A 21,742-nucleotide genomic window follows, 5' to 3' on the forward strand; every position below is an offset into this window, starting at 1 on the left:
TACAGTCATATGGGGTTTGCTGCATTCTCTTAAAAATTTCTGCTATGTACTGAATGAAGTGTCAAGCTCTGTAATGAATTGGCTTGTTCTTTAGATAGTGTTGGACACGCTCATGTTCCCCTGAACTCAATGTGTGTGGGAGGCTCAGCTTTTCAGGTGGTGTATAACTTCTTGCAAGATGGGGGCCCCAGCTTCTGCTCTAGATGAAGTGTGTGAGCTACTTTTAAAATATATTTTTAGTTTTATGCAAAACATTCTTTCTGTGAGTCTGGTTACATGTCAGCCTAATTCCCGCACACCTCTAGCACAAATTGCCAGGGCAGCAAAGGCACGTTCAAATTCCAAATATGTTTTAGTGCAGCACATTTTTTAAGATTTTTTTTTATTTTTCTTTTTGTTTTGTTTTGTTTTGTTTTGTTTAAAGCTAGTTAGTGCAGTATTAGGTAGGTCACTCTGGCCACATTCCCAGAATTTAACAGTGGGGGCCTTGTGGAATGCTAAACGATGTGTATAACAGCATTCAGGCTCTCTGTGAGCCAATCCGTCAAAACATTTGCTACTTTGAAAATGTGTTCTTCAAAAAATGGGCATATGGAACTTATTAGACTATTTGGTGGAGTTTGGGCAGCCAAGCCCAAGAGAAGCATAAAAACATTTGAGGACACAATTCTGCCTTAAGGTAATAGGATCTCTAAACTTTTCTTTTGCAATCAAAACCATAAAAAAAAAAAAACAGGCGAGAAACATCCTGAATGGAGACGTCTGACATTCCAAACAGTCACAAGACCCTAAGTAAAGAACTTGTAATAGTAGTAAAAAAGTAGTGTTTTGATTGCAGCAATGGCTGGTACGTTTGGTTTGTTCCCTTGGCGGAGTATATTGATTCTTGGCTCTCTAACAGTTTAAGTTCAAGTTGTATCGAGGAGCTCTGACTCATGATTTCACTGCAGTGGATTCCTCTGTCTCTGGTGCATTGGCAGTGAGGATCATTCAGTCTCCTTGGAGATGAAAAAAGACAGTGCTGCAGAAGAGAGAAGCTGACATTTTCCAGCACCTGCGTGTACCTTCACCCAAGTGACTCCTCATCCCTTTGGCACAGGGAGCACAGAAAGACCCCAAAGTGAGTAGGTCTTTCCCTTTGCAGTGTTAAAAAATAAGGCAAACTGCAAAAATGAATCATTAAATTGTGGCTTTGGCAGCCACAGCAAGAGAGAGCACTGGATTTTGCTGCTCCAGGAGTAGGTCTGGAGTGAACTATTAGATGAAGCCATTCTTTTGGGAGAGTAGGATTAGGGTGGAGTAACCTATGTCAACCTTGAACTCTGTTCCTTCATCCCCTCTGCAGTGTCACCCCTCTGATCATGCAGCTGTGGTCTGTCCAAGCTCTTCATTGTGCCACACTGATACCCTTAATCGCTATATCAAAGAATTTAAAGGAAACCCTGTTTTTGTGTAGAGACATCTTTGCTGGTTGTCATCACTTTAGCCTCTTTTATAGAACTGTGTGTTACAGGCCAGCGTAGTATTTATGAACTTCCGATCAACTTTTCCAGTCCTGTAAAAAGACTGAAATCTAAGGTTTGGGACTCTATTTTGCTGATATACCTGTACTCAAGGATAGTTCTCTTGATGTGTGGCTGTTAGTGTAAGTGAGGCAAGATGTGGTTATGAGGTATTTTTCTGGACAAATAAGCTTAAAATGGTTTATTAACTTTAAGTAAGGTTGTTGCCATTTGCTGCTGTACTGTAGAGCGGTCTCTGTTGATTTACTATTTGAACCAGGAACTGAACTGCATAGCAGGCTTTGAAAATTGTAGTGTTGTCATCTCACTTTGCTGCTCTTAAGAGGGAAGCAAGTTTGTAATCATTGCAGGAGCGATGAACAATAAACCCATGGCACAGAATACTGCGCTAACAAGTGATGACAGTTATTTGCCACCAATATTGTTGACATATCTGCAATGTGAGTCACACGCCCCACCTTGCACTTGTTGTCTTGTGTCGATCCAGTTCTGACCTGCACTGCCTATCCCCGCTGTGCCCCCATTTTCAATCTCCTGCTTTGCATCCTGCAGGGCAGGATGGTGCTGTGTGCGCAGTCTTTCTTCCCAGGGAGCAGGGAGAGGGAATGGGCTGGAGGTAGGCTGTTCTCTCACTTCTATGATCCTGCAGGCAACTTGCCTTTTGCTCCCTTGCAGCCAGGCCAGACTGCTGCCTATGTGGTGCTCTCAATGATCGCATGTCATTGTCACATGCCATTGAATCGCATGGCATTGTCACTGCTGCATTTTTTCATTTTTACAGTAAAGTAAAGCATCCCAGAAAACAGGGCTCAGCCCTGAGGCATTGTAATGGCTGAGGAACAGAGTTTAAGGAGGGAGATTGAAACATCTCCACCTTCAATCACAGCCCCCTGGAAACCTCATTGACCCTTGTCCAAAAAGCTTAATCTGATATTTGGCAATATCATAAGACTTTATTTGTTATCATTATTGTCAGGAATTCAAATGGCAGTACCCCTATCTACTCTGAAGAAATGCTGTATTGTTTTGTTATGTAAAGATCCTTGAAGTAAGCTGTGGCATCCAGAAGAAACTTTCCTTTTTACTTTATTCCCTGTATTTGGATGAGACTCCCAGGACAGAAAAGCTTCCTGAGAACTGGACACTGCTCTATGAGTGGAAACTTTTGAAAAGGGAAATAGCCTGTAATGGGCTTGTGGTTGCCTCCATTGCTGGGCTGCAGTGAATAAGTGAAACAAGTCACACAGAAGATATACTCCCAGACCCTTTTGTCATTGATTTTTCCCACCTGAGGGAAACTAATCTGCCACATTCAAGAGAATTTTCACAAGGCAGAGGCATAACTCTGGAGCCACAGTTCTGGAGCCGGGGCGATATTTTGCCTGTGGTACTGGCAAGTAAGAAAATAATCTTAAACCTGGATGAAAATTTCAGAAGGGCTGTGCTTTGGCCTTCTGCCTCTCCTTTTGAAGTCAGGGACTTCTCCCATTTTGTTAGACTTTAACAGAGTCAGAACAATGTTAAACTCCTTTAAAAAATGCCAACCAACCTTTTCATTGCATGGCTGTATCAAATCAGAAGTGCTGAAAAGCATCGCGGGATTTTGTAACACCCAGAGGTGGACTCCCCGGTCCCTTCATGTTAGCCCTATCCCTAGAGAACGTCTTTGATTCTCTTCCGGACACTGCAAGAGTAGTGCTGAGGCTGATCCTCTGATATTGCCTGCTTCATCCCACTGTGGCAAAATATGAAAGAAAGTCAGGAGCAGCATTGCCCCCTTCAGCTGCACTGGCTGTAATTGTACTGGATTGGGTGGCAGTGCATTGTGTAGGATGGCCCTTTCCTTTCTGCCATCTTCTTTCTCTTTTCTGCCATCATTCTTCTCTTTTCTGATATGTATCACTGTAATTCCCAGCTGCTCATGGTCCTGTGCATATGCTTTGCCTGGAAAGTTAATCATGCAGTACTGGCTTCTGTCTTCACAGCTGAGTTTTTAAAGACCAGGTTGCTCCATCTGTTCTTCCTCAATGTGGCAAAGTACATCATCTGGCCTTAGCTAACTGCATCATGGATGGGCTTTTTTTTTTTTTTTTTTTTTTTTTTTTTTTTGTCACAGTAAATATGGATTCATGTTCAAGGGATTCAGCTATCACATCCCCATTTAAACTCCTTATCAAGTTTTACAAAACCTTTAAAGTGAAATGGGTTTTCTTAAGTCTCACTGATTCGCCATTCAAAGTTCAGTCCTGGAGTAACTAAACAAATGAAACATTTGATAGTGATATCTGTCTGTATTCAGCTTTATGTTGTGGTTGATATCTATTGAGCCATTAAGGTTTGTTCTGCTTAAGTTATTTTATTTATATAATTTGAATTTATTTTACTTTGGTGTTCTACAGCCAGTTCCTAAAGGATTTGTGCCTGGAAAAATTAGAAGAATGAACCATGTAAGTCCATGAGAGAGGCTATAAAATAAACATTATACCATGTGTGGGGTAACATTTTTTACTGCAAGTGGCTGCTCTCACTTTCTGGCATTTATACACATGGCCATCTGTTTGAAGGCTGTTTGAAGTGGCTGAATTCCAGCATTTATGTAACTTGCCTTTTGAAAGGAAATGACATCATTTAGTTTCCTGAAGAATATTACCAATGCCAGAACTGAGGAAATAAAATTGACAATAAATAGAATATGTATTTTTAAACCTTTTTCCCTGTTAGAGTAGGCCACCTCTCCATATTGGTCTATGCCTTCAAAGCAATAGCAAGCCCAGGAAAACCCATTCACTTCACAGGCGTTTTGACACATGCTGCCAGCCATGGACTGCAAGACACTGTGCCTTATACGTTTGCTGAAATGAGATCCATTGAGACAGAACTGAACTAATACAATAACAAAATCTGTAGGTTTCCCTGAATATGGCTCCATTGAAAGATATAGGCATAAACTAACAAGCAGAGCAAATTCAGAATTAGACTGGATGAAACTTCAGCACTTTCAAGTGACCATGAATGCTGTAGTTATTTGTCATGCCTGGAAAAATACTGCAACTCCATTAATAGGAGCTAAGCAGTTTAATACAAACCCATATTAGGGTTTAAATTGAAAGAAAGTTTATGTTATTAGAGTCTGCATACGGGCTGTGTATGTTCTGAGACATTTGTTTTAAAACTTTGCCAAGCTATAAAGGCTCTCAGCTGGTGATTTCAACTGAGCCATGTTGAGTTACATCACATGAGGGCTTCCTCCTACTCTGTCTAGCCAGGAACTTTTCAGACTTTTGTCTTGACTGATAATTTCTGGTTTATTACGTGCTTTGTGATTAGAAGTAAGATGTCAACTGAATTAAAGGCCTTTGGATCACCTAGCTAGCAGCTCATATAAAGTAACAAGGTCTTATTTTTTTATTGAGGGTTTTGTTTGGAGTTTGCATTTGATTTTCTTTGTATGATAGGTAATGCCAAATAGACAAGCCATACCACAGGGCCAGAAAGGTGAGCTTTGATCACAAGTTTGGTCATACTGCTGAAGGTATCATTTCAAAACACTTTTACAGTTTCAAGGACCTTCATGTTTAACCCTGATATGAACTAATGACAAACAAGCTTCGGTTTCCAGAAGTTATTTCCCATGATTAACTGTTTATAAAAATGTGTATTAGATGCTATTCAATCTGTTCTGTAAAGTGCAGTGTAGCTGGATTTTAATCCATGACTGGTTTATTAAACAGATTTGAGCTATTTTTCACATTCTTATACTTCTGAAAATTTTTCATAACAAAGTCATCATTTCTGTCAAAAGGAAATGAAAATGGGGAAAAAGGTTGGCTAATGATGACCCTTAATAATTTATGGAATTCATATAATCTGCTATTTTATGTTTATGACGGGTCTTGGATATTCTCCAGAATATGTTGAAATCTGAGAAGCTTACCCCCGTGCATTCTGAGAACAGTACAAACCAGCACAAAAAATATTGCTAACCTCTTTGCTTTCCTAAAGAAAGTAAATCTACTTAGTATCAAGGTAGAGATACTTGCTAACAGGCAAATATTGGCTAAAAAAGCTATGGTTTTATATGTTAATAATAATATGAAAGTCAAGTTTAGTCAGAGAAGGGAGCAAAAAAAAGAGCTTATTTCTATCTGATCAACTGTACAGCCTTTCCAGGCTGAATCAACAAAGGCTTGTGTTTAAACTCCATTTTTAATGATGACTTTTTTTTTTTTTCTTCTTTGTATGGATCAGCTCACAGCAGGAGTTGAGACCTTTGTCTAGGTGAGCACTTATAAGTAAAGTTAATCATGTAAATGACTTCCTGAATGTAGATATTTGTCTAAATTAAAGTCTAACTGAACATTACCAAGCCATAGAATTGTTATGAGAGAATACTGAAAGTCATTGAAGTTAGACAGCAATTATCTAGTGGATTACAAAGGAACAGTTTTAAATTCATTAATTGAAACTAATACAAAAAATATAGTCATAATTACAGCGTACTCACTGTTACAGATTGTTAGCATAGGAGTACTACGGTAAAATTGGCATTCCTTGCAGATGCTATTTGTATTCCTATAAACTAACAGTAAGTCTCTTGAATCATCAAGTCTCTTAAATCCTGTGATTTTGAAGTGTGATCATAATCATCATAAAGGAAATGTCTGTAAGTATGAACTTAGGTTTGACTAAATCCCCAGAAATAAATGGCTGGATAAATATTAACTCTGTATTTTCTCCCAGGTTTAAATACATGTTGGGTAGCCAGTGAGTCTGAAAAAGCCAGGCATGAAAAACAAAACAAGAAATAAAAACCCTTTCAAAGGCACTTGCTCAAAGAACTATAATCTGTATCAGTTGGGTACACTTTTTCTTTAATTACTTCATATTTTCAGATTCTTAACAAGCTCCCTATATATTCAGTATAGAGGTCAGATACAGGATTCATCCTTGGGTGGGCAGTATGAAGAATTTAGACCCTATTTTTAGTCCCCACAGGTGCTATGGGTGCTCTTATATCAATCATATGATCACAATCACATATTTTTGTTGTTGTACAGTGCACAGCACCAGTTTTACCCCTACTTACATGAAGACTGAATCAAGCTGTGACAGCCAGCTAATAGGAAGAACAAGAAAACATCACAGAAAAGGATGACTATTTCCCACTGATTTTTCAAATCAATCAGTTTCATACCAGGACAAAACAGAGTATGCATTTTCAAGAAAAAACTATGCTGTTTTCTCATCTATAGGAAAGAGCAGCACAGAGCAGGTGGAGCTTTGTTAAAGACTGTATAAATGGTTCTAAACCTTGCTTATGCTATGCATTGCTGCGACATGCTGGCAGAGATATTTATTACTGCACGGGACACTTCCAGCTTCAAAGTTAGCCTTGTATGACCCCCTTCTTCCTTAATGCATTTTTTGCTATCAGAGCATCAACAAAGACATGCACCTAGAAAAACAAAGATGTGTAGTCATTGTAACTGTGCAAACAGTTAAGTAACATCAAGGCAGGATCCAGCCAGCCTCTATTTGTGCACATGTGTAGAGAACTCGGTTCATAACTATTATTCCTGTGTTACACATCTCTGTAGAGGCTCGCAGCCTGTTAAACCCAGAAAATGAGATTAGGCCCTCTTCTTTATCACTGTAAGGATGATTTCCATAGGGTCCCAGGTATTTGTATACCTGTGTTAAAACTTATGAAAACTACAAAGAAAATTTATCACCTACCTTTTCTATGTAATGTACGCAATTTTTTAGCCAATCAACTTTTCTTAAAAATCCATATCCTTCTCAGAAAAAAATTATTTGTGCTTAGCCAAATGACATTTCTTGTGATTTTTGCAGTTATTAATTCCGTGATTCCATTTTTTTCTAGTGCTCTGCATGCTTATTTTTGGTGTGGCACAACATGGGGGAATCTGACTTAAATTGGTTGAGCCCACTGGGGATCAGCAGGTCCAGACTGGGTACCTAAATATCAATGCATCTGCTTCTGTTGATTTTGGCTACATTTTTTTTTTCCCCCATGTTTTCTTAATAGCAACAAAAGTCCTGCAGACTTCCCTGAAGTCTGAAGCATATAAGCAATGAAGAAGCCCATAAGCATTTCTTGTCCCTAGGAAACTATAGTAACTGAAAAAAAAATAATATATATATATATATATATATTGGAAATGATTATAGTCTCTTCAGAAAGGAAAATTTATGAGTTTTATATTTATGGCAAAACTGAAACTTTTTTTTTTTTTTTTTTCATAAGGAAATGAGGAACAATTAGTGTCCCCCATTGCTTTGCAGCCCTGGCTGAGTAAGCCAGAGCTGAAGAGTCCTGTGATGAGAAGCAGAAACTTCTAACATGGTGATGGTTCAAATTTGTTTTGGAAATCTTATGGTTTTCTAGGTTACCAGCTAAGGTATGGAAAGTCTCAAAACCCAGAGCCAACAGGTGAGCTGGCAGGAAACAGTGCAGGCTTCCAAAAAAGCTCTTCTTGTATTTTTGGCAGGAATAGTGGTTCATGAAAACTTATGCAATTTTTGAAAAAAGAGCCATTTGTATGTCTCCAAGACTTCCAAGTCTTCCTAAATGACTGCTTTGAATCAAAAAAACACACAATATCCAGACTTTTCTGGTGGTATCACCTCTGCTCTCATTATTATGGCTGTGGTTACAGCCTGAGCAGGGATATAAACAGGGCTTTATTCACCCTAAATCCTCAGCAAGAGTATGTATGAGACATGAAAATCTATCCCACAGGAAGAAGTCTTATTCAGGCTAACAGTGATAGAGGCATACTGGTAGAATGGATTAACTCTCTATCTAAAAAAATGAAATAACATGATCATGTGGTAGAAAATATGAAACAAAAATGTGAATGCAAAACATGGAGCATAGCACCATTTCCAAGCAGTCTCAACATTTCTGCAGTGGTGATATAATTTAAAATTTTCTGTAAAGATACTTGTGGTGTGGAGGATTCAGTATATTAGAATTTGTTTTCATTCCATCATGGGATGAAAACCAGAAATGCTGAAGCTCTCAGCAAAGGAGAAAGGGCCCTGGACTGTCTGTCCCTGTGGTGAAGACACTGGAAACCTCAACCGCTTTCTTGCTTGCCTACAAAGCAGGCCAATAGGCGAAAAGTGTTATGGAAGGAGATTTGTGTTTGAAGGCTTCAGTTTCCAGAACACACGACTCCCTTCCCTGCTCATCTTGTCTGGCGGCTATGAGATGCGTCTGTTGTTGTAAGGCCATGGTCCCACCTGCCTCATGGTCCCCTTGGCTCCCAGCTCACCTTCGCTTGCAGAGCAGCCTGTCCAGGCTGCTCCTACAGAGGCAGGGACATTACTTGGGAATTGGGCAGCACTCAGGCCATCGCAAGCACCTTGCTGGGCATTTACAGAGTGGGCAGGTGAACTGTAAGGAGTTGGGGCATGCTCTGAGAGGGTGATCAGGCACTGGGACAGGCTCTCCACGGCAGCAGTCACGACATCAAGCTGCCAGAGTTCAAGTGTTTGGACAATGCTCTCAGACACATGGTCTGATTTTTGGGTGGTCCCATGTGGAGCAAGGAGTTGGACTCGATGATTCTTGTTGGTCCCTTCCAGCTCAGGATATTCTGTGATTTTATGATTTCAGTGCCTGCCCTGTGTAAAAGAGTCTCTTAGATTCCCATTTGGGTTCATTTGGAACAGGAATCAAACTGGTTTTGTGGCGTGTTTTGATATCAGAAAAGCAATCATGCTCAAACAAAAGTAATTAATTAGGATTTTTCATATTAGCCCTGTATTTGTTTTCCTTTTTAATGACTATTTAAATAAAAGCAACAAGAACAAATAGCAAATACAAATAAGCGAAATAACAAATGAGAAATTCTGCTGAATTCCTGGGTTCAGCAGGGTTCTCCATGGACAATTTTTAAAAAAATATTTTTAAATACTTCTGCAGAATTTTAAGCAATTTTCTTTAAGCAGTGTTTCTCTGAAAATGGTTAAGGCAATGAGTGATACATGCTTACTCTGCAGTGTAGTTCCTGGCCTTACTTGATATCTGCTTACTTTGACAACATTTTCCACTGTCAGCCTTTCAAAGCCAACAGCCCTGGCTTCCCCCTTATGCCCAGTGCTTATGCCCAACCTGACATTCTCAGATCATGGGTTGAAATTAAACATGTGTATGTGTTGCTGTATGAGTCAAGTATATCTGAGTCTGGCAAAGCACAATCAGCTAGGAGTGGAAATGAAACTTGCAGTATTTCACAGAAGTGTGAAGAAGTATTTCAGAGCTTTCTTCTGCATTCTAAAGAACAGAACTTGGTCTACAAACACATGGAATTGGGAAAACATTTATGTGATGCCAAAACTTACTGCACATTCTTATTCAACAGCTTGGACAGAGACTACAAAAGAGAAATATCATTTACACTGACAGCACAGTTTTATAAGTAGCTTTCTATTAAGCAAGTGTTGACTTAACCCATTGATGTCCCTTTCTCAGGCTATGATCAAACCCATTTCAGTCTGTCATTCTTGTAATAAACCTAAAGAACTCATACTGCTGGTAAAAAATGCATTCCGAACATTAGGGGAACAGTATGGGGAAATTATTTTTTAGCAGGATTTACTGGAAATATTTACTCAGATGTTTGTACAGGACAAAGTGGCAGGGACTGCCAGGGCACAACTTCTGGCAGATTAAATGGCATGCGGATTGTCAGTGAAAATTGGCTTCTAATGCGCATGTAAACTACTGCCTTGTCAACGAACACTTTTCTAATGCAAAAGTAGCAGCCTTAGTTGTGATAAAAATCCCTTTTATACGTTCCAAATAACATTTATGTGCCTCTAGAGGAAGATTACTTGTCATCCCTGAAAGTGTCAGGGTATGTGGCTGAGCAATGCAGTTCTGTGTTCCTGCAGCCCCCAGCCCCTTCGCCTCACAGCGCAGCCCAGAAGTGTATTTATTCTTCTGTAGGCTTCAAAAACAGGAAGTGACATTTCAAGTAATTACAGATTTACTGTGAGCCCATGGCTGGTCCCTCTACATTGTCCCTGCTTTCCTGTTTGAGCTTCAAGGAAGTGGCCAGAGGGATGGGGGAAGGGCATTACTCTTCTGACTGCAGCCTACATTACTTAGGGGAAGAGTGATGAAAACATACCCAAACCCTTGCCAAAGGCTTGCAAGAAATATTTGACATCTCACCTATAACAACAAGCAGGAGTTAAAGGTTAAATCACACACAACCCAAGCATTTGGGAAAAGGATATGTTTATGTCATCAACTTCTGTTAGGTTGTAAGGGAATAGTGTGGGACAGCAGAACAGGCTCTGAGTTATCAGGAAGATGCACCAGGCATGGTGTGACTATCTGTCAACATGTAAAGCATTGATTCATTTTTTGATATATTTATATTTTCATATCCAAATGCCCTTTTCAACTCTGTGGCTCTTCAGATAGTTAAATGGAGAGTGGTCAGGGTGGACACCACTGGCTACTTGCTTTGCCTGTTTGCACGTAGACATGAATTATTACAAAAATACTTGGGTTTTCCATGTAGTATCATTTTTTATAGACAAATGTCGCTATGGAATTAGAGAATTATTGGTTATGGTGTTGGTTATTCCTCTCATGTAATTTTTGAAGCTAAAGAATCCAAGCTAGCAATGTCTTTTCTAAGATAATGTATAGGTATTCTGCAAATTGAATTAAGGAAATACTGTCTTTGATGCTAAGTGTCAAAACACTCCAGAAGCTACTTCAGTCAATATAATACTAATATTTTGCTGGTTGTATTTCAGGGAAAATGATTTTTCTAGCCACTCCTTCTCACATCTGCTGAAAAAAACAAAACAAAAAAAAAACAAAAAAAAACACCAAAAACAAACAAACAAAAGGAACAGTAGAATTTAGTAGACTCTGCTCCGTGAACTCAGATATTAGGGTTCTTTCTCATATAATTTCTAGTCACTCAGTGGGAATCTACCTATACAAAGGCTGATCCTCTAAAATGAAAATCAGCCTTATCCAAATTTAATGAATATAATTTTTATTTTGTTACTGTTCTCTCGTTTTATGTCTTGCCCAGCTGTTAGTGGGCTGGCATCTCTCTCATTTAGCTTGAACAATTTAAACAGGTACTCCAAACAAGTTTTTCACTCTACATGATAGTGCAGAGGCACAGGAACTGCTAGAAGACAATTTACCTTACCTGCCTTTTTAGATGCGTACACCACTGATTGTAAGGGGAAGCTATATCAATGGTTTATACCAAATTCCTAATCTTTGTATGACTAATGTTAAAAATAAATAAATAAATAAATAAATAAACTCACTGTAAGAACTGAAATTCCTATATTTTGCACAATTAAAATTAAAAATAATTTTGGGACAAGAAGTAAAGGCCAGTATTAATCCTCTGTGAATGTGTCCCATTCATTAAGAAAAAATGCACCAGTACATAATCATTCATAGTACTCAGTGTTATATGCCAACAAGTTGTAACATGAATATAAACATTGTGCTGGCAGGGAAAGAGTGACTTTTGGAAATTTTCCTCTAAGAACAGGCAAAGCTGCCAACAACACCTGCAGAAAACAAAATAAAGTAGAACAATATATCAAATTGGTGTGTGGCATAGGCTTCCCTATTCATGTTCTGTCAGGCTAGAGGTTATCAACATTTATTTAGTTGTGTGTATTAAACAATATGCATTGAGATATAGACATTGTGCCGGTAGTCCTCATCTATGAAACAGTCTGGAATTTCTTCCAGGATGCTTGATTATTTTATTTTTAGATAAATCCTTCCTCATTGCTGGTGATATGTTCCTCCATTCATTGTTAAAAATATTTTGCCTTAATGATTTTCTCTTTCCTGCACTAGGCAATTGTGATTTTAGTCTCAAAGATCAGAGGCAAAGACAGAGTAAAAAGCTCATAAAGCCCAGATCCAGATGCTTAAACAAAAATGGTTGATCTGAGATTAATTCCCTAGTTTCACTCACATTGATATCACTTCCCCAGCTCTCAAGTTACATACATACGCACTGGTGTCAATGTCGCCATGGTGTCACTTGTCACCATGCATGGGTGATAATGGAGCCTTCCAACAGAGCTGGAAAGTCTCTTGAGTTTGTCATGGCTGGCATTTGCATCTTCTTCTCTCATACCTCTATTGACTTTCTTCTTTGCTTCAGTCTCTTTTTTTGCTAGCCTTTCAATGACAGATATAGGGATAGGCCCACTGTATACTGCACTGTTTAAAATGTAGGACACTCACCTGACAAGTCAGAGATCAAAACATTCCTCCAAATTGGATGGAGGAGATGTGAATCTGTTTCTCTATCACCTTGGTGCTGCTTTAATCAGTGGACTCAATTGATGTCGTTCAGGGAGAGGAAAATACAGCCAGCTGGTGGGATGTTCTGAAATTAGTTTTTTTTTAGAGACTACTCAAAACAAAATTGAAACTTCTTCCTTTGGCTATTCTAGCAAACTAAAGAAGCTGTTATCAGAACAGCCCAGTTCATTATATAGGTAAGACCTCCACCTTTTTCACAATTCTTTTGGCTAACCTCACAGACTGGCCCTTTGCTATCCCTCATTCTGGATGTTAATATTGCAGTTTTTGTTGTTGTTTGTTTGTTTGTTTGTTTTTCCCTTTCATCTCCTCATTAATTCCTCATGTCCAATCAAAAGAAATAAAAGCAGTGTCAGGGTGTATGACAAAGCACACTTCTCTTAGCAGACATGAGTTTGTTTGAACAGACAGTGATAATTTAGACAAGAATAAACTTAGTAACAAATTTTGTTGGAATTGTGTATAAAGCCATAAGGCTAAGAGGTGTTGGCTGAGGGTCCTAAGATGTTGGCTGAGTGTCCTAAGATGTTGACTGAGATGCTGGCTGAGATGGCCTATATGGGTCATCTTGCTCCACTGGTTATTCTGAGTTTCCTTCTGTGTTCTGAGAGTCCTTGATTAACATTTTAGAAGTCTGAGAATGGAAGCAGAATCAAACACATCTGTTTTGCCTCTGGATTATGAGGAGCTTGAAATAAGGATTTAGCAATGAGATAAGCATGAATTGAATTTCAGGTTTCAAAGGTATCGAAGCTTTGAAATAATCAGTGCAGTGAAATTAGAAAAGAGGTTGTGCTGTGAACAGAGATCTCCTGAGGCCTTCCCCTTTCTCTGAAGAGTTCTAAAACCAGTGTTCATGGATCCATGGATCCATAAGAAAGCCTATGCCACTGATCTCTGTACAAATCTGCTTCTGTCCACTAGCTACAGAGCTACTTGAATATGATCAGTTGGTATATTTTCAGGAAAAATATCAGTTCTCATTTACCAAAGTTCATATAAAGCATAACATCATAATTTTACTTTTTTTTTTTTTTTTTTTCCAAGTGGAAGTTCTGAACTCTTAAATGACAGAGGATACCATCACAGTGCCCTCAATTGTAATTTTGTGATATGGTTAAATGAAGCTTCAGTGTCACCTTCTAAAATACATACAAAGGAAACAATATGAAGCGAACATTTTTTTTTTTTTTTTCCAAGCAAGTTCTTTAACTGACTGTTGCTATTTGCTATTTAAAAAAACAATGTTCTTAAGTTTCAGCACAGCTTCTTCTTGAAACTGTTTCCTTGAAATGCTCCGTTTGGAATAGAGGAGGCTAATGTCTCTACCTCAAGTTCTGTCACATCCACTTTTACAAATGTTACACCTTACAATAGTATATCATAGTTAAAATTTGAAAACCTTGATTATGAACTATTATTTTACTATATTATTTATAATTTCTTTGCCTAATGAACAATCTGACATACAAAATGTTGGACTTCTTTTCATGTTCTTGTGTCCCAACCATGCAGTCACACTTTGTCATTGTGTTATAATTTTAGAATGTCTTACCAAGTTCAATTCAAGCACTCAGCTTTGATGGGATACAGACATCAAGTGCTCTGTCCCTTGAACTGTGACCTTAAACAACCAGGCTTTTCCTTCCCCTTGGGAACCATGTGATTGCACTCTCAGCGGATAATTTTTCCTGGATTCTTTTAGGTATTTCCTACACAGGAAAACCATCCTGTTATCTCACTTTAAAAGTTTACTAATGAGCATTTTCATGACTTTTAAAAAATGTGTGTCTTCTTTACCTTTGTAGCTTATCTAAAACCCTATGCTTTAGAAGAAGTAAGAAAGGATCACAGATGTATTTTTTCACAGGGGATAGAAAATGGGCAGTAGTAAATAGGACAGTGCAGTTTTTATTCAAGAAAGTCAACTGTAATATAAAAAAGAAAAATAGTTAAAAGGGAAAAGTGACATTTTTCACCAAAACAAAAATAAACTACAGTTTACAGCGAGCACAGAAAACATTGCGTATTCTCAGACTGTAGATTCCAACAGGAAACAATTCTCAGGAAGAAACTGTGTTTTTTTGTTTGTGTGACAATGACAGAACTAATGCCATCATAGGCTCATATCTTCGTCTTGTAGTCAGCAGTGGGAGTACGCCTGCTGGTTGGTATATTTAGGTAAATATTGTGCATTTATTCTGATGACTCATAAGACTAAATGAATAATTTTGAAATTAAATCTAAATTGGCTCAAACAATGTCATTAAAAGTGCTAATAAGTTTTATAGATATGGGTGTGGTAAAGAAAATGCATTTGTATATTTTATGTATTTGGGAGACTACATCATCCTCATTGTTGCATTTAAACAATTGATCAGCTTGTAGATTGGTCAACAATTTATTTCTTAATTCTTTTCCTAGTCTTTAGCAATCTATTTCTGAATATGCTTTTGTGTTTAGTTATATCAAGATTTATGACAAAATATCCGGTGAAGTATTTTAACAGGCTCTTTAAATGGCCATGTAACATCTCATTCTAAGTGCAATCAGGCATATCTACTTTAAATTCCTGCTACATCTTCCAGTCATGAAATTTAAATTGTTTTATAGTGATTAATGTGTATTAGTCCTGATTAATTATAAGGATTAATTATATGTGTCCTGTACTTTAGTAAAATTCACCTTATGCTACTTCTTTTTCTTAAGCTTGCTGCAGCTGGAAAAAGCAGTTACATTTCTGCAGTTATGTTTTGCAAGAAAACAATTCAAGCAGGATTCAAAAGGCTCATGAGGTACATTTAGTCCTCTGAAGTAAAAGCATATTTAGCTGAATACTGTCGTCAGTTAGTTTGATTTGCAATTGGAGTAATCCTGAACTTATGCCACTGTGTCTGATGTAAGAATCTGACTCAACATCACTCCTGTTTGGCCTTCTGTTCCTGTGCAAACAGCTTTATTGTTAAATGAAATACAGTAGTGTTATCAATTCAGATTTTGTCTGGGGAAAAAAAAATATATATTTTTTTTACATGCAGAGATGGGGCTCATTCATCATAAATATAATGTACTTTAAAATGGTTATGTATTTGTTTATAAAGAAACACATATTCCCTGTGTTGAAATAAATAAATAAATAAATAAATCTGCATGAGTCAAATAATTCTGTGTATGAACATAAAAGGCCTCCCAATAAACCAAAATTCTGGTTTAATCTGATTTGTAGTTCTGAGAATACATATTCACTACACTTTCACTGCTTGCAGAAATGATTATCAGATGAGTAGCTGCTGACATACATAAGCATATTCAAACCATTTATACTTTGCTTTCAGATCCCAAGAGTGGGAAATTCATGAAAGAAAACATTTTTTACAAGATTTTCCTTTGTGACATCCACAAAAGCCTACTTTCTCCTATGTTTTTCCCCCATGGATTATGATTACTTATGTTTCCAGGCATCTGACTGCAAATCTGAGATCCTAGGGCTCTGTAACAAGTTATAAACCGAGTGACTTCATATTCCTCTTTCTTGTCTTTGCTATTCTTTCACTATTATCACTCTAATTCAACTCCAGGGAAAATTAAGAAGTTTTAGAGGATTATAGTAAATTTACTTCACCAAATATCTGTGAAGTAATGATACAGGTGGGGTAGGATGATTTTGCCATTGCTGGAAAGTTAACAGCACTCACTTTGTAACATAACATTTTGTTTAAGCAAATGTACCTTTTCACCTAGTATTGACCTGTCCCAAATGACCAGAAGATGAGCACTAGTAAACAATTCTCCTTTAACTCAGGTACTACAGGGCTTTGTTTTTAGGAGGGGAAGTTCTGAATTTGATATCAATGCCATATAAAATGTATTTGTTATACACCAATAGTTCACTAAAATTTCCTTCCATTTCCCAAGAAGTGTAACAAGAAACTTTTCATAAGACAGAGGACTGGTGAAATTTTCTGTGCTTTCATAACTGGGGAAAAGGACATCTTATTATTATTGTTATTATTGTTATTGTTATTATTATTATTATTATTATTATTATTATTATTATTATTATTATTATTAATCAAAACACACTCCTTTTCCTAATTTAAAGAAGCATTCTCTGTCAGGAAGATCTTCCTCTGATACTTACCCACAGTACAAAGATTTTGCCTCCTGACTAGTTCTGGCCAAATATCCACAGATGCTTTTGGTTTTTCAGCAGAAATTTAGGAATCAATCAATGCTTCAAAAATCCTGTTTTCGCAAACCTGAAGTTCAAGTCATTTTTTTGATGTACTAAATGTAGGGAGATTGCATCTTTTGTGATGTACGCTCCCTCACACACATCTCTGATCATACTGGAAAGTTTTCTGCCTTACCTATTTTGAATATAAAAAATTACTTGAGCTTCCTCAATCTTTCACTGCAATTCTTTGAATCACTATTGCAGGTCTATCTGACTAACTTCCAAGTTGTGAGCTTCCTTATTAGAAGAAAGTGTTGATATGAGACCTGTTAAGATTATTCCAATGAGAAGCTCTTTAATTTTTGTAATTAAATTACTTCCCTAAGTCCCACCTTCAGGTTTCCTGCTAATACATCTGAGAATTGTATTTAGTGTCTTGCATAGACAGCTAATGTAAAAGTATGTTTCTTAGTGTTGCTGTTTTCCAGGATACAATCTTCTACCATAACAGCATACCCTGCATCCTGTGTTTCTGGCGGCTAGCAAACGTAACGCCCATCTACAGACCTCTTCATTAATGATTAAGGATTTTCATTATGGTGCATCTAAGAAAGCCTTCTTTGCCAATTCCCATTACCTTTCACTTTTATTTTTCTGGTATCCCAAGGAGAGTTTAAAGGATTCCTGAACAGTATTTGTCTTGGTTATTAAATCAAACTGTATTAGTCCCAGCCTACAGAATTACTACTGGTCACCTTGTTGTGCAAGAGATTTTCTTCTTCATTTTTTACTGAGATGCAAAAAAAGGCAGAGTGCCTTACTGTAAATACTTGTTGACTGACTACAACTACAGAAGGGATCACAGAATTATAGAATCATAGAATGGTTTGGGTTGGAAGGGACCTTAAAGACCATCCAATTCCAACCCTCCTGCCATGGGCAGGGACACCTACGACTAGACCAGGTTGCTGTGTGGTGCAGTTGACACGCTGGAGGGATGGGATGCCATCCACCTGAGAGGTGGGCCTGTGCAAACCCCATGAAGTTCAAGAAGGCCAAGTGAAATGTCCTGCAGCTGGGTCAGGGCAATCATAAGCACCAATACAGGCTGGGTGGAGAATAGATTGAGACCAACCCTGAGGAGAATGGCTTGGGGGTGCTGGTTGATGACAAGCTCAACATGAGCCAGCAATGTGTGCTTGCAGCCCAGAAAGCTGAACATATCCTGGGCTACATCAAAAGAAGCATGGCCAGCAGAGCGAGAAAGGTGATTTCCCCCCTCTACTCTGCTCTTGTTATACCCCAGCCGGAGTCCTCCATTCAGCTTTGGGGCCCCTAGCACAAGAAGGGCATGGAAGTATTAGAACAAGACCAGAGGAGGGCCACAGAGCTGATAAGAGGGCTGGAGCACCTCTCATATTAGGACAGACTGAGGGAGCTGAGGTCTGCCTGGAGAAGAAAAAGCTCCAGGCAGACCTCAACCTACAGAGAGTGTATTTATCAGGGAGTGTAGTGACCAAGGGTAATGGTTTTAAACTAAAAGAAGGTAGATTTAGATTAGACTTTAAGAAGAAATTCTTTACTGTGATGGTGGTGAGGCACTGGCACAGGTTGCCCAGAGAAGCTGTGGATGCCCTATCCCTGGAAGAGTTCAAGGACAGGTTGAGTGGGGCTTAGAGCAACCTGGTCTGGTGGAAGGTGTTCTTGCCATTGGTGGGGGGTTGAAGTAGTTCATCTTTAAAGGTTGTTCCAAATCAAACCCTTGTATGATTCTATGATTAATGTCTTCTCAAGTACTCAAAAATAAATAAAAATTAAATTGATTATTGCCAAATGAGGAAGAAAGTATACACATACACACACACCATCAGATTGGCAGAAACCTTTGTATTTTTTGAGGCCTGTAACACATGGACTGAGTGGAGTAGACATCTTGGTGAAACATGTCCAACTAATTTAGGAACATGGTTGATGTGACATTGGAAAACCACGCAATGTAGAAGTAATTCCTTACAGTTCTTTGTGTTCAGATATCTCATTCCGTTTTTGTCTTCTGCTTTAAGATACTGGATCTTTTGAAGCACACAGAGTGTACATTAATCAGAACTGTACTCTATTTCTACATGGGGAAAGCATCAGCTAAATTACATCTGCTTGGTCTACTTGTACTTAACACATCATCCAAACCTCCTAAATTGACATTCTGTAGATTGACACATTTTTTCTTGAATGCTTTAGCAACTGCTATTTCTATTTCCTCATCTTATCCAATAGCCTATTGCATTGTCTTAGAACTATTCCATTTTATGATTTATAATTTAATACATGAATAGTATACAAATTCCTGTCTCTCTGAATTGTTTGTAACTCTAAGCTATATAATATCCCTGCTGTCTTTCTTAAATAGTCTGTAACCAATGAGTTTAATATCCAGTCATGTGAGTCATGCCGCTGCAGTTGAGTAATAGCAGCTAGCTCAAATTTCTTTTCCTAAATCTGTTTTTCTAATTCCCTTGACTCACAGAATGGTTGTAGGAACAAAGATTGTTTTTCTCATTCCAATTATTGATGTTTCAATCCTTTTACTTTTGTTCCTATGTACTTCCAGGTTCTTCTGCACAGACCAGATGTACTTTTCTGTTTACAGAGATGCAAGTAGTCCAAAAGCCATCCATTCTACCTTCATAGAAAAAATGTCCCTGGTATCTGTTTTATGCTGTTGTTTGTTGTTGTTGTTGTTTGTTGTTGTTGTTGTTGTTGTTGTTGTTGTTTTGTTTTGTTTTCTTCTGGTGTATTGTCCATGAAAAAAAAAAAATCGTTCTCATTTATATTACAGACAGAATTGATCCTATTGCATTGGTAACTCCAGCAGAGGATTAACTACAGGTAGGGAAGCTAGCTGTGTCTACACTTAAACCCAGAGTATGTATAATTTCACCAATGGTTGGTAGTATTCACGTGGTGCAATGAACTAGCTCCCCTCCTGGATATAGGCAAGTGGTAAATAAGACTTTGAATTTATGCCCGGAACAGATGAAGCAGGGACCCCTTGCGAAACCAAACTGTTGTTATAGGAACAAGGAGACAAACATGTCTTAAAATAACCAGGCTGATGAACTGGAATTAATAATAGCCTTTTCCCACCTGATTTTCAGAGAAATGTAGTTCAAATGTATCCAGCTGGCATGCTCAGACATGTTTCTGGTCTCTTGGCTGTTTAACTAATATTTTCAAATGTTGTTCTGAATGCGAACTCAGAAATTACTATTTCTGAATAAACCAGAGTGGGAGAAGCAGACTCTGTCATAAGCAGCTGGTGGAAGGCATTGATTGTTGTGTTTTCTTTGCATTTGAAGGATCAGCAGAACAATTTTCTAAAAACTATTTAACATTTAAACATTTGCTGTAGTCAGACAGTCTCACTGTGTTAAATTTAGCTGTGCTAGATAGAAGCTGTGCACTTCCTACTAATTTAATTAAAAAGGGTGTTCTGCTACAAAGACATATTTTTCCTTTATTAAGCACAGAGCATCACATGTGGGAGATGCTATGTACTGAGGAGGCTTAACACTTTGCAGAATACCTTCTGTCTTCCCATTCATAGGTGCAATCAGTGAAAGCTCTTGGGCTCTTTGGTTCACTCTATAGGCTTGTTCCATAGGGGCTGGTATTGAAATCTGAGCACTTTCTAGATATGTGGTGAACAAAAATATTAACAATGCTGGAACAGAACTTGCATTTCTCAAGCAAGCCTACTCATGAAGGAAATCATTGTTGATTTAATACAAAATCATCATACATATGTTAAAATTGAAGTTATATGTAAAGATGAAATGCGGACGTCCCCACAGCAGGAATGTTGAATCTGATGGTGAACAGAGGAAAGAGGTGTTCCTGTGGCAATATTGTACAGGCTCTCTGCAGGCCTGAGAAGGCAGAATGAGGGGGTGGTGGCATATGTGTGCAGCAGGGTTGATGATGACATGCACTTTGATTTTTATGGAATGCTATGCAGGAGTCCTCCAAGCACTGCAACTGAAGCAGCCAGCAGCAGCAAAACAATAATGTCTTCCTGGTCAGCAACACGAACCACGAGGAGGATCTTGTTCACTGCTCCTGCATAAATGGAAAGCATAAGGATCTGGATGTGAAACACTCATTCTGTAGCAAAAAGGAAGAGCACCTTGTGCACATAACAGCATTTAAGGAAGGTATTATGAAATAAAAAGTCCAACACTCTTATCTGTGTACACATCACCACTGTATTGCAAGATTGTATTACTTTCAGGAGGAAGCTGTTTGGATGAGTATTGACTGTAAAGGGGACAAATGGAGCCCTAATGGATCCCATACACAGGAGGGAGGAGAAAACCCATGACTGGAGCTAGTGCAGAGATCAAAATATCATTTTATTGTATGTTAGGTGCACCCCAGACATCTGCATAGTTATCAAGAGAGCCAAAGCATTCAAAGAGGTGATTCCTGTTTCCTTCTATCAACGATAAAGCTTGTTATTTGAAGGCGCAGTTCATAAGGCTTGAACAGTGTTTCCTTGGTCTGGGATGTTTCACTTACACAGGTATTGAAGGTTATTTCTTCATTGTTTTGTGTGCATACGTGATGATGTTTAAAAGCAGGCTTTTCTGCTTTGTTTTCCAATGTAATAATGTCCTTGCT

The 21,742-nt window shown here is 38.2% G+C and overlaps 1 long non-coding RNA gene across 2 annotated transcripts; it reads left to right on the top strand.

Moving 5' to 3' along the window:
* The first annotated feature begins 841 nt into the window (after window positions 1–841).
* LOC121061357 lies at window positions 842–21,303 on the top strand. 2 transcript variants are annotated; one of them, XR_005815057.1, is made up of 8 exons: window positions 842–1,120; window positions 3,923–3,970; window positions 4,979–5,018; window positions 5,772–5,801; window positions 6,581–6,731; window positions 19,674–19,767; window positions 19,902–19,951; window positions 21,081–21,303. It is a non-coding gene; the product is annotated as an uncharacterized LOC121061357 (long non-coding RNA). The 2 variants fall into 2 exon arrangements; XR_005815056.1 differs by lacking the exon at window positions 4,979–5,018.
* The last annotated feature ends 439 nt before the right edge of the window (window positions 21,304–21,742 follow it).

This window comes from Cygnus olor, chromosome Z, assembly GCF_009769625.2.
Source record: "Cygnus olor isolate bCygOlo1 chromosome Z, bCygOlo1.pri.v2, whole genome shotgun sequence".
NCBI classification, from domain to species: Eukaryota; Metazoa; Chordata; class Aves; order Anseriformes; family Anatidae; genus Cygnus; species Cygnus olor.